Genomic DNA, 14,395 nt, shown 5'->3' on the forward strand with positions numbered 1-14,395 from the left:
CTTTTTCATTTCTAATTTTATTGATTTGAGTCCTCTCCCTCTTTTTCTTGACCAGTCTGGCTAATGGATTATGAATTTTGTTTACTTCTCAAAGAACCAGCTTTTAGTTTTATCGATCTTTGCTATTGTTTTTTTTGTTTCTATTTCATTTATTTCTGCTCTGCTCTTTATGATTTCTTTCCTTCTGCTAACTTTGGGTTTTGTTTGTTCTTCTTTGTCTAGTTCCTTAGGTGTAAGGTTAGATTGTTTATTTGAGATTTTTCTTGTTTCTTGAGGTAGGCTTTTATTGCTATTAACTTCCCTCTTAGAACTGCTTTTGCTGCATCCCATAGGTTTTGGATCGTTGTGTTTTTGTTGTCATTTGTCTCTAGGTATTTTTTGATTTCCTCTTTGATTTCTTCAGTGATCTCTTGGTTATTTAGTAACGTATTGTTTAGCCTCCCTGTGTTTGTGTTTTTTACGGTTTTTTTCCCTGTAATTGATTTCTAATCTCATAGCGTTGTGGTCAGAAAAGATGCTTGATATGATTTGAATTTTCTTAAATTTACTGAAGTTTGATTTGTGACCCATGATGTGATATATCTTGGAGAATGTTCCACGTGCACTTGAGAAGAAAGTGTTATCTGCTGTTTTTGGATGGAATGTCCTATAAATATCAATTAAATCTATCTGGTTTATTGTGTCATTTAAAGCTTGTGTTTCCTTATAAATTTTCTGTTTGGATGATCTGTCCATTGGTGTAAGTGAGGTGTTAAAGTCCCCCATTATTACTGTGTTAAGGTCGATTTCCTCTTTTATAGCTGTTAGCAGTTGCCTTATGTATTGAGGTGCTCCTATGTTGGGTGCATATATATTTATAATTGTTATATCTTCTTCTTGGATTGATCCCTTGATCATTATGTAGTGTCCTTCCTTGTCTCTTGTAACATTCTTTATTTTAAAGACGATTTTATCTGATATGAGTACAGCTACTCCAGCTTTCTTTTGATTTCCACTTGCATGGAATATCTTTTTCCATCCCCTCACTTTCAGTTTGTATGTGTCCCTAGGTCTGAAGTGGGTCTCTTGTACACAGCATATATATGGGTCTTGTTTTTGTATCCATTCAGTGAGCCTGTGTCTTTTGGCTGGAGCATTTACTCCATTCACATTTAAGGTAATTATCGATATATATGTTCCTGTTACCATTTTCTTAATTGTTATGGGTTTGCTTTTGTAGGTCCTTTTCTTCTCTTGTGTTTCCCACTTAGAGAAGTTCCTCTAGCATTTATTGTAGAGCTGGTTTGGTGGTGCTGAATTCTCTTAGCTTTTGCTTGTCTGTAAAGCTTTTGATTTCTCCGTTGAATCTGAATGAGACCCTTGCTGGGTAGAGTAATCTTGGTTGTAGGTTCTTCTCTTTCATCACTTCAAATATATCATGCCATTCCCTTGTGGCTTCTAGAATTTCTGCTGAGAAATCAGCTGTTAACCTTATGGGGATTCCCTTGTATGTTATTTGTCATTTTTCCCTTGTTGCTTTCAATAATTTTTCTTTGTCTTTAATTTTTGTCAATCTGATGACCATGTGTCTCAGCGTGTTTCTCCTTGGGTTTATCCTGTATGGGACTCGCTGCGCTTCCTGGACTTGGGTGGCTATTTCCTTTCCCATGTTAGGGAAGTTTTCGACTATAATCTCTTCAGATATTTTCTCTGGTCCTTTCTCTCTCTCTTCTCCTTCTGGGACCTCTATAATGCGAATGTTGTTGCATTTAATGTTGTCCCAGAGGTCTCTTAGGCTGTCTTCATTTCTTTTCATTCTTTTTCTTTATTCTGTTCTGCAGCAGTGAATTCCACCATTCTGTCTTCCAGGTCACTTATCCGTTCTTCTGCCTCAGTTATTTTGCTATTCATTCCTTCTAGTGTATTTTTCATTTCAGTTACTGTATTGTTCATCTCTGTTTGTTTGTTCTTTAATTCTTCTAGGTCTTTGTTAAACATTTCTTGCATCTTCTCGATCTTTGCCTACCTTCATTTTCCGAGGTCCTGTATCATCTTCACTATCATTATTCTGAATTCTTTTTCTGGAAGGTTGCCTATCTCCACTTCATTTAGTTGTTTTTCTGGGGTTTTATCTTGTTCCTTCATCTGGTACATAGCCCTCTGCCTTTTCATCTTGTCTGTCTTTTTGTGAATGTGGTTTTTATTCCACAGGCTGCAGGATTGTAGTTCTTGCTTCTGCTCTCTGCCCTCTGGTGGATGAGGCTATCTAAGAGGCTTGTGCAAGTTTCCTGATGGGAGGGACTGGTGGTGGGTAGAGCTGGGTGTTGCTCTGTTGAGCAGAGCTCAGTGAAACTTTAATCCGCTTGTATGCTGATGGGTGGGGCTGGGTTCCCTCCCTGTTGGTTGTTTGGCCTGAGGTGACCCAACACTGGAGCCTACCCATGTTCTTTGGTGGGGCTAATGGCGGACTTGGGAGGGCTCATGCCAAGGAATACTTACCAGAATTTCTGCTGCCAGTGTTCTTGTCCTCATGGTGAGCCACAGCCACCACCCCCCTCCACAGGAGACCCTCCAACACTAGCAGGTAGGTCTGGTTCAGTCTCCTATGGGACCACTTCTGTTTCCCCTGGGTCCCGAAGAGCACACTACTTTCTGTGTCCCTCCAAGAGTGGAGTCTCTGTTTCCCCAGTCCTGTTGAAGTCCTGCAATCAAATCCCGCTAGGCTTTAAAGTCTGATTCTCTAGGAATTCCTCCTCCCTTTGCTGGACCCCCAGGTTGGGAAGCCTGACATGGGGCTCAGAACCTTCACTCCAGTGGGTGGACTTCTGTGGTATAAGTGTTCTCCAGTTTGTGAGTCACCCACCCAGCAGTTATAGGATTTGATTTTATTGTGATTGCGCCTCTCATACCGTCTCTTTGTGGCTTCTCCTTTGTCTTTGGATGTGGGGTATCTTTTTTGGTGAGTTCCAGTGTCTTCCTGTCAATGATTGTTCAGCAGTTATTTGTGTTTCCAGTGCTCTCACAAGAGGGAATCTTAAAACAATTTTTTAAATGGTTCTCCTTGGCTAATTTCTGCACCATTAACAACAGATTTTGAACATTTCATATCTATTCAATATTTATATATTTGACCAAAATATTATTTTATAAGACACAAGCTATATGGCAAAGACCTCTGAGATCTGAAAGAGATTCCAGTAGACCAGAGGGTGTTTCCATGACTCATGGCCTTGAGCAGCCTTCTATCTCCCATCTTCATAATAAAAGAGAATTACACAACTTCGCAGTTAACAAAGCTGTGTTTGCAGGCACGGGTGTTCTGAAAAGTCCTGTTTCTCCAAGTATGGTCTTAACTAGATTAAATTTAAATTTCCTAACCACATCTTTCCTAGGATATATCTAAAGGAATTCTTTTTATTAATATGGTTCCCATTTAGAAAACCCTTCTTTACTTCAAATTAAATGTTCCATTTCCTGTCTCCCAGCTTCTCAATAAAAGTCATTTGGTTTTTTTTTTTTTTTTAGATAGAAGGTAGTGAAAACCCAGGAGCTATGAATTGATAATGTCTCTGTCTATGACACAGAGACATAATTTGCTTCTATGAAGTATTTCCGCTAATTACATAAAATGCAAAGGCTATTTGTTCCTCATCTAAAATATATTTGATTAGATTTCCATCCTCTGCAGGACATTTTTTCATACTAGATATGCATCTTACTTTTCTGGAGCACTCAAAAGAGCTTAATAATTCTCTGCAAACTGAGTTGCCAAAGCTGCACCAGAATTTTGATGTTTCCATTAATAAAAGATATATGCCTGCAGGAGGTACAGATATGTGATCTCAGGATCCAGAGTTTAGGGGCAAAGGGAAAATGGCTCGCATCTGTACAATGATTAAATGTGTGTTCAGAGAGAGGGACTGTAAAGTGTCTCTACAGAACTAACAAGACCTATTTGGACCTGGGGCCTACCCCTGCAGGGTGTTTTTGATAGCTTTATCTGTGTCAGATGCTGGGGCTCCATCCATTCCCACTTGTCAATATGCCCTGGTAGCTTCAGAGCTGTAAACGGGGAGATGATGGACCACCCCAAGAGGAACCTGCTGGTCGGGACCATTTCACAAACCCACACAGGGCCCGACCGAAATGCAAGCCCCGAAAAAAAGACAAATCAGAGGTCAGAAAAAAAAAAATAAAGGGATGACAATCAAGCCTAAAAATAGAATCTATAACTAGTGAAGAACTGAAACTGCTCTAAAGGAAAATAGGAACAAACATACTTACGACTGAAATATTGATCCTACACATCTGCTTTCTGGAGAGGCTAAGGGGCGAGCACTATGGAAATGGGGCTGGAGTACGTAGGACTAGAATCTGGGGATGTGTGTCTCATGAAGGTCTGCTGTGTTTTTGAGAGTCATTTAACAAAAACCTGTCAAGTCACAATCCGGCCTTTAATTGTTTTAATCAATACATTTTTATTGTGCCTTTTGCATGCATGAGGCATGGACTAGAAATTATTTAAAAAAAAAAAGAATCAATTGAATACTGAGTTTTTCTTTTTTTTGCAAGTTAAAATGACTTTATTTTTGTTCTTATAAAAACACATGCTAATTATAAATATCTAGAAAAAATACACTAAAAAATAAAATTACTGTCTAGAAATAACCACAGTTGACATTGTGCAATATATTATTCTAGCCTTTCAAATATATATAGGAAAACATTATATGTGTCTCTATATAAACATATATAAAATATATATTTAGTGATTTGCTGATAATTTCAGGTATACATATAATTTAAATTTTATACACACACATATTCATATAGTATTAGTTTGTTAGGGCTACCATAGTCATCACAATTGTGGGGCTGAAACAACAGACGTTTATTTTTTCAATCTGGAGACTAGAAGTCCAAAACCAAGATGTGGGCAGGTTTGGTTTCTTCTGAGATTTTCTGGTCTTGTAGATGGCTGTCTTCTCACTGTGTCCTCACATCCCTTCGGTTGTTTGTGCATCCAAATCTCCTCTTATTACAGGAGGTGAATCAGATTGGATTAATCCAATGGCCTCATTTAACTTAATCACCTCTTTAAAGGACCCCAATACAGTCACATTCTGGGGTTCTGGGGGGTTAGAGCTCAAGTATATGAATTTTGAGGTGATACAGTTCAGCCCAAAATACATACATATACATTTACATACAGAGGGAGAAATTTCTATTTTCATATAAAAATAAGATCATGCTGTTAAGCATTCTGTTTTATAATCTGCTTGTTCATTTATATCCATGGACATATTTTTATCAAATCCAGTTGGTATGGCTATGTAATAGGTCATTGTATGAATTTAAGGTAATTTATTGACGAAACTGCTGTTACTGAACACATGTTTCTTATGATTACTTAATATATATAAATCTATCTATCTAAACTACATAATAAATATCCTACTATGTACATTCATACGTTTAGAGATTTGGGGGGAGATTGTTCCTTAGGAGAAATCCCTACAAAGGAACTCGCTGCATTAAATGGTATGCACATGATACTTATTTTTTTTTTTTTCAGAGGGCTACCACTGCCTTTTTGTTTTATTAACTGTCCCTCAACATTTCTTTTTTTTTTTAACATCTTTATTGGAGGATAATTACTTTACAATGGTGTGTTAGTTTCTGTTTTTATAACAAAGTGAATCAGCTATACATATACATATATACCCATATCACCTCCCTCTTTTGTGTCTCCCTCCCACCCTCCCTATCCCACCCATCTAGGTGGTCACAAAACACCAAGCTGATCTCCCTGTGCTATGCGGCTGCTTCCCACTAGCTATCGATTTTACATTTGGTTGTGTATAGATGTCCATGCCACTCTCTTCGTCCCAGCTTACCTTTCCCCCTCCTCATGTCCTCAAGTCCATTCTCTAGTAGGTCTGCATGTTTATTCCTGTCCTGCCCTTAGGTTCTTCAGAACCTTTTTTTTTTTTTTTTGGATTCCATATATATGTGTTAGCATATGGTATTTGTTTTCCTCTTTCTGACTTATTTCACTCTGTATGACAGACTCTAGGTCCATCCACCTTGCTACAAATAACTCAGTTTCGTTTCTTTTTATGGCTGAGTAATATTCCATTGTATATATGCGCCACATCTTCTTTATCCATTCATCTGTCAATGGACACTTAGGTTGCTTCCATGTTCTGGCTATTGTAAATAGAGCTGCAATGAACATTGTGGTACATGACTCTTTTTGAAATATGGTTTTCTCAGGGTATACGCCCAGTAGTGGGATTGCTGGGTTGTATGCTAGTTCTGTTTTTAGTTTTTTAAGGAACTTCCATACTGTTCTCCATAGTGGCTGTATCAACCTACATTCCCACCAACAGTGAAAGAGGGTTCCCTTTTCTCCACACCCTTTCCAGCATTTATTGTTTGTGGATTTTTTGATGATGGCCATTCTGATTGGTGTGAGGTGATACCTCATTGTAGTTTTGATTTGCATTTCTCTAATGATTAGTGATGTTGAGCATCCCTTCATGTGTTTCTTGGCAATCTGTATACCTTCTTTGGAGAAATGTCTGTGTAGGTCTTTGGCCCATTTTTGGATTGGGTTGTTTGTTTTTTGATATTGAGCTACATGAGCTACTTGTAATATTGGAGATTAATACATTGTCAGTTGCCTCATCTGTAAATATTTTCTCCCATTCTGAGGGTTGTCTTTTCATCTTGTTTATGGTTTCCTTTGCTGTGCAAAAGCGTTTAAGTTTCAATAGGTCCCATTTCTTTATTTTTGTTTTTATTTCCATTTCTCTAGGAGGTGGGTCAAAAAGGATATTGCTGTGATGTATGTCACTGTTTGTTCTGCCTATGTTTTCCTCTAAGAGTTTTATAGTGTCTGGCCTTACATTTAGGTCTTTAATCCATTTTGAGTTTATTTTTGTGTATGGTGTTAGGAAGTGTTCTAATTTCATTCTTTTACATGTAGCTGTCCAGTTTTCCCAGCACCACTTATTGAAGAGGCTGTCTTTTCTCCATTATATATTCTTACCTCCTTTATCAAAGATAAGGTGACCATATGTGCATGGGTTTATCTGTGGGCTTTCTATCCTGATCCATTGATCTATATTTATGTTTTTGTGCCAGTACCATACTGTCTTGATTACTGTAGCTTTGTAGTATAGTCTGAAGTCTGGGAGCCTGATTCCTCCAGCTCCATTTTTCTTTCTCAAGATTGTTTTGGCTATTCAGGGTCTTTTGTGTTTCCACACAAATTGTGAAATTTTTTGTTCTAGTTCTGTGAAAAATGCCATTGGTAGTTTGATAGGGATTGCATTGAATGTGTAGATTGCTTTGGGTAGTATAGTCATTTTCATAACGTTGATTCTTCCAATCCAAGAACATGTTATATCTCTCCATCTGTTTGTATCATCTTTAATTTCATTCATCAGTGTCTTATAGTTTTCTGCATACAGGTCTTTTGTCTCCTTAGGTAGGTTTATTCCTAGGTGTTTTATTCTTTTGGTTGCAATGGTAAATGGGATTGTTTCCTTAAATTCTCTTTCAAATTTTTCATTATTAGTGTATAGGAATGCAAGAGATTTCTGTACATTAATTTTGTATCCTGTTACTTTACCAAATTCATTGATTAGCTCTAGTAGTTTTCTGCTATCATCTTTAGGATTCTCTATGTATAGTATCATGTCATCTGCAAACGGTGACAGCTTTACCTCTTCTTTTCCAATTTGGATTCCTTTTATTTCTTTTTCTTCTCTGATTGCTGTGGCTAAAACTTCCAAAACTATGTTGAATTATAGCAGTGAGAGCAAACAACCTTGTCTTGTTCCTGATCTTAGAGGAAATGGTTTCAGTTTTTCACCATTGAGAATGATGTTGGCTGTGGTTTTGTCACATATGACCTTTATTATGTTGAGGTAAGTTCCCTCTATGCCTACTTTCTGGAGGGTTTTTATCATAAGTGGGTGTTGAATTTTTTTGAAAGCTTTTTCTGCATCTATTGAGATGATCATATGGTTTTTATCCTTCAACTTGTCAATATGATGTATCACATTGATTGATTTGCATATACTGAAGAATCCTTGCATTCCTGGGATAAAACCCCAGTTGATCGTGGTGTATGATCCTTTTAATGTGCTGTTGGATTCTGTTTGCTAGTATTTTGTTGAGGATTTTTACATCTATGTTTATCAGTGATATTGGCATATAGTCTTCTTTCTTTGTGACATCTTTGGTTTTGGTATCAGGGTGATGGTGGCCTCGTAGAATGAGTTTGGGAGTGTGCCTCCCTCTGGTATATTTTGGAAAAATTTGAGATATATAGGTGTTAGCTCTTCTCTAAATGTTTGATAGAATTCGGCTGTGAATCCATCTGGTCCTGGGCTTTTGTTTGTTGGAAAATTTTTAATCACGTTCTCAATTTTAGAGCTTGTGATTGGTCTGTTTATATTTTGTATTTCTTCTTTGTTCAGTCTTGGAAGGTTGTGATTTTCTAAGAATTTGTGCATTTCTTCCAGGTTGTCCATTTTATTGGCATATAGTTTCTTGTAGTAATCTCTCATGATCCTTTGTATTTCTGCAGTGTCAGTTTTTACTTCTCCTTTTTCATTTCCAATTCTATTGATTTGAGTCTTCTCCCTTTTTTTCTTGATGAGTCTGGCTAATGGTTTATCAATTTTGTTTACCTTCTGAAAGAAACAACTTTTAGTTTTATTGATCTTTGCTATTGTTTCCTTCATTTCTTTTTCATTTATTTCTGATCTGATCTTTATGATTACTTTCCCTCTTCTAACTTTGGGGTATTTTTGTTCTTCTTTCTCTAATTGCTTGAGGTGTAAGGTTAGGTTGTTTATTTGAGCTTTTTCTTGTTTCTTGAGGTAAGAGGGTATTGCTATAAACGTCCTTCTTAGAACTGTTTTTGCCGCATCCCATAGGATTTGGGTCATTGTGTTTTCGTTGCCATTTTTTTCTAGGTATTTTTTGATTTCCTCTTTGATTTCTTCAGTGATATCTTGGTTATTTAGCAGTGTATTGTTTAGCCTCCATGTGTTTTTATTTTTTACAGATTTTTTTCCTATAACTGATAACTAGTCTCAGCGTTGTGTCGGAAAAGATACTTGATACGATTTCAATATTCTTAAATTTACCAAGGCTTGATTTGTGACCCAAGATATGATCTATCCTGGAGAATGTTCCATGAGGACTTGAGAAGAAAGTGTATTTTGTTGTTTTTGGATGGAGTGTCCTATAAATATCAATTAAATCAATCTTGTTTAATGTATCATTGAAAGCTTGTGTTTCCTTATTTATTTTCATTTTGGATGATCTGTCCATTGGTGAAAGTGGGGTGTTAATGTCCCCTACTATGATTGTGTTACTGTCGATATCCCCTTTTATGGCTGTTAGTATTTGCCTTATGTATTGAGGTGCTCCTATGTTGGGTGCATAAATATTTACAATTGTTATATCTTCTTCCTGGGTTGATCCCTTGATCATTATGTGTGTCCATCTTTGTCTCTTGTAAGAGTCTTTATTTTAAAGTCTATTTTGTCTGATATGAGAATTCCTACTCCAGCTTTCTTTTTGATTTCCATTTGCATGGAATATCTTTTTCCATCCCCTCACTTTCAGTCTGTATGTGTCCCTAGGTCTGAAGTGGGTGTCTTGTAGACAGCATATATATGGGTCTTGTTTTTGTATCCATTCAGTGAGCCTGTGTCTTTTGGCTGGAGCATTTACTCCATTCACATTTAAGGTAATTATCGATATATATGTTCCTGTTACCATTTTCTTAATTGTTATGGGTTTGTTTTTTTAGGTTCTTTTCTTCTCTTTTGTTTCCCACGTAGAGAAGTTCCTCTAGCATTTGTTGTAGAGCTGGTTTGGTGGTGCTGAATTCTCTTAGCTTTTACTTGCTTGTAAAATTAAAGGTTTTAATTTCTCCATCAAATCTGAATGTGGTCATTGCTGGGTAGAGTATTCTTGGTTGTAGGTTTTTCTCCTTCATCACTTTAAATAGTCCTGCCACTCCCTTCTGGGTTGAAGAGTTTCTGCTGAAAGATCAGCTGTTTACCTTATGGGGGGTTCCCCTTTATGTCATTTGTTGTTCTTCCCTTGCTGCTTTTAATATTTTTTCTTTGTATTTAATTTTTGATAGTTTGATTAATATGTGTCTTGGTGTGTTTCTCCTTGGATTTATTCTGTATGGAACTCTCTGCGCTTCCTGGACTTGATTGACTCTTCCCTTTCCCATATTAGAGAAGTTTTCAACTATAATCTCTTCAAATATTTTCTCAGTCCCTTTCTTTTTCTCTTCTTCTTCTGGGACCCCTATAATTCGAATGTTGGTGCATTTAATGTTGTCCCAGAGGTTTCTGAGACTGTCCTCAATTCTTTTCATTCTTTTTTCTTTATTCTGCTCTGTGGTAGTTATTTCCACTATTTTATCTTCCAGGTCACTTATCCGTTCTTCTACCTCAGTTATTCTGCTATTGATTCCTTCTAGAGAATTTTTAATTTCATTTATTGTGTTGTTCATCATTGTTTGTTTGCTCTTTAGTTCTTCTAGGTCCTTGTTAAACATTTCTTGTATTTTCTCCAGTCTATTTCCAAGATTTTGGATCATCTTTACTATCATTACTCTGAATTCTTTTTTCAGGTAGACTGCCTATTTCCTTCTCTTTTATTTGATCTGGTGGGTTTTTACCTTGCTCCTTCATCTGCTGTGTATTTCTCTGTTTTCTCATTTTGCTTAACTTACTGTGTTTGGGGTCTCCTTTTCGCAGGCTGCAAGTTTGTAGTTCCCGTTGTTTTTGTTGTCTGTCCCCAGTGGTTAAGGTTGGTTCAGTGGGTTGTGTAGGCTTCCTGGTGGAGGGGACTGGTTCCTGTGTTCTGGTAAATGAGGCTGGATCTTGTCTTTCTGGTGGGCAGGTCCACGTCTGATGGTGTGTTTTGGGGTGTCTGTGACCTTATTATGATTTTAGGCAGCCTCTCTGCTAATGGGTGGGGTTATGTTCCTGTCTTGCTACTTGTTTGGCATAGGGTTTCCAGCACTGTAGCTTGCTGGTCGTTGAGTGGAGCTGGGTCTTAGCATTGAGATGGAGGTCTCTGGGAGAGCTTTTGTCATTTGATATTACTTGGAGCCGGGAGGTCTCTGGTGGACCAATGTCCTGAACTCGGTCTCCCACCTCAGAGGCCCAGGCCTGACACCCTGCTGGTGTACCTGTCAGCCACATGGCTCAGAAGAAAAGGGAGGAAAAAGAAAGAAACAAAGAAAAAAATAATAAAATAAAATAAAGTTATTAAAATAAAAAAACTATTAAAAATAAAAAAAAATTAAAAAGTCTTAAAAAAAGAAAGAAAGAAAGAAGAGAGCAGCCAAACCAATGAACAAATCCACCAATGATAACAAGTGCTAAAAACTATACTAAAAAAAAAAAAAAAAAAAAGGACATGCACAACCCTAGGACAAATGGTAAAAGAAAAGCTATACAGAGAAAATCACACTCAGAAGCATAGACATACACACTCACAAAAAGAGAAAAAAAGAAAAAAGAAAATATCTATATACATATAAAAAAAGGAAGAGAGCAACCAAATCAATAAACAAATCTACCAATGATAATAAGCTTTAAATACTAAACCAAGGTAAACATAAAACGAGAAACAAATTAGATGCAGAAAGCAAACCCCAAGTCTACAGTTGCTCCCAAAATCCACCATCTCACTTTTGGGGTGATTCGTTGTCTATTCAGGTATTCCACAGATGCAGGTACATCCAGTTGATTGTGGAGATTTAATCCACTGCTCCTGAGGCTGCTGGGAGAGATTTCCCTTTCTCTTCTTTGTTCTCACAGCTCCTGGGGTTCAGCTTTGGATTTGGCCCCGCCTCTGCATGTAGGTCGCCTGAGGGCGTCTGTTCCTGCCCAGACAGGATGGGATTAAAGCAGCGGCTGATTAGAGGGCTCTGGCTCACTCAGGCCCAGGGGAAGGAGGGGTATGGAATGCGGGGCCAGCCTGCAGTGGCGTGACACTGCAACAGCCTGAGGCATGCTGTGTGTTCCCCCCAGGGAATTTGTCCCTGGATCACAGGACCCTGTCAGTGGCGGGCTGCACAGGCGTCTGGGAGGGGAGGTGTGGGTAGTGACCTGTGCTTGCACACAGGCTTCTTGGTGGCTGCAGCAGCAGTGTTAGCATTTCATGCCTGTCTCTGGGGTCCGTGCTGATAGCCGTGGCTCATGCTCGTCTCTGGAGCTCATTTAGGTGGTGCTCTGAATCCCCTCTCCTCACACATCCCGAAACAATGGTCTCTTGCCTCTTAGGCAGCTCCAGACTTTTTCCCGTTCTCCCTCCCAGCTAGCTGTGGCCCACTAGCCCCCTTCAGGCTGTGTTCACGCAGCCAACCCCAGTCCTCTCCCTGGGATCTGACCTCCGAAGCCCAAGCCTCAGCTCCTAGCCCCCTCCACCCCAGCGGGTGAGCAGCCAAGCCTCTCAGGCTGGTGAGCGCTGGTCGGCACTGATCCTCTGTGCGGGAATCTCTCCGCTTTGCCCTCTGCACCCCTGTTGCTGTGCTCTCCTCTGTGGCTCCGAAGCTTTCCCGCCACCACCCCCGCCTCCACCAGTGAAGGGTCTTCCTAGTGTGTGGAAACTTTTCCTCCTTCACAGCTCCCTCCCAGAGGTGCAGGTTCCGTCCCTATTCTTTTGTCTCTGTTTTTCCTTTTTTCTTTTGCCCTAACAGGTACGTGGTGAGTTTCTTGCCTTTTGGGAAGTCTGAGGTGTTCTGCCAGCATTCAGTAGGTGTTCTGTAGTAGTTGTTCCACATGTAGATGTATTTCTGTTGTATTTGTGGGGAGGAAGGTGATCTCCACGTCTTATTCCTCTGCCATCTTGAAGGTCTCCTGATACTTATTTTTAAGTTGCTCTTTAGAAAGATTTTACCAACTTACAGAAGAAGTTTGGCTACTTTCTAGCATTCTGATTATACTATTAGTATTTATTTCAGTCTTTGAATAGATGGAAAATATTACCTCCATTGTGTTTCTTTTTTTTTCATTGTGTTTCAATCGTACTTTTTTGCTTACTGTTGAGTCTGAACAACTTTTTAGCAGTTTATCGTTTGTTCTAATTTATTCATTTTTGAATTCCTTTAATGCTATAGCTTTTGCTCAATTTTCCATTAAGATGTTCCTATTTTACTTATTGATTTGAAAGAAATGTTTACATATCAGAATTAGTCATTTGCCTGTCATAGACACTAACTTTTTTTTTTCAGATTTGTGGTTTGCTTTCTAATACTGTTTATAGTAGTTTTCTGCCATTCTGAAATTTTTGTGCGATCTCCTTTTGTTTTTAAGTAAGGGTTTGTTATGATTGTTGCTGATCTACAAACATTCTCCCTATGGTTTTGCAGGTGGCCAGGCATAGAAAGGCCTGCCCCACAAGAAAATTGTTTACATATTCACCAACTTGCATCTAGTGTTCTTTGGATTCTTTGCTAGTTTTTGATCTAGTTATGACATAACAATCTAATATTTTCCATAAAATACCTTTAAATATCTTCACAAAACATATTTTATGTTTTGTAATACCATTAAAAAAAGTCTACCTTGTACTTAATGGTTTGATGAGCCATAACATTATGGGTCACAATACTACATTTAACAGCATAATACTTACTGTTTGATGGCATAAACTATAGTTTTATGAAGACTCATCTTGATTTATTTTAGTGTTATGGTCTTGTTCTTTAACCAGTCTAACCTACTTCTAGGAACATGCTGTTGATTTATTGTAACTTCATAATATGTTTTAATATGTGGTAGGACAAATTGTTATGTCTTCTTCAAAATTTTCCTAACTATTCTCTCAAAATATTCTTCAAGATTAACTCAGGAATAATTTTGTCAAAAAAATTAAACAACACTGGGATTTATTATTAGAATTCCGGTATATTTATAGACTCATTTTTAGAGATTTATTCATTTAAGTTCTTTATTCTTATTATCCAGAAAAATAGTGTGTCACTTCTTTTATGTAGCTCTTATTCTATGACATTCCATATAGTTTCAGAATTATGTATTGCTTATGTCTTTCACTAAGTTTATTCCTGAATAATCTATAGATTATTTGCTATTGTGAATATAATGTTGGTTTTCTATTGTATTTTCTAACTAGTATATAGGAAAGCTACTGAGTTTTTGTATGTTTACTAAACAAATAGTCACTTATTTATATTTTTATTAGTTCAAATGATCTTGCAATTGATGATCTTATGTTTTCTACAAGTTCAAGAAATAGTCAATAACTAATGATAAGTCTATGCCAAACTGAATACCTCTTATTTCTTTTTGCTTTCTTTTCACACTCGCTGGGGCTTTCAGAACCCTGCTGACCAGTG

The sequence above is a fragment of the Balaenoptera musculus genome, chromosome 2 (assembly GCF_009873245.2).
Source record: "Balaenoptera musculus isolate JJ_BM4_2016_0621 chromosome 2, mBalMus1.pri.v3, whole genome shotgun sequence".
Taxonomy (NCBI): Eukaryota; Metazoa; Chordata; class Mammalia; order Artiodactyla; family Balaenopteridae; genus Balaenoptera; species Balaenoptera musculus.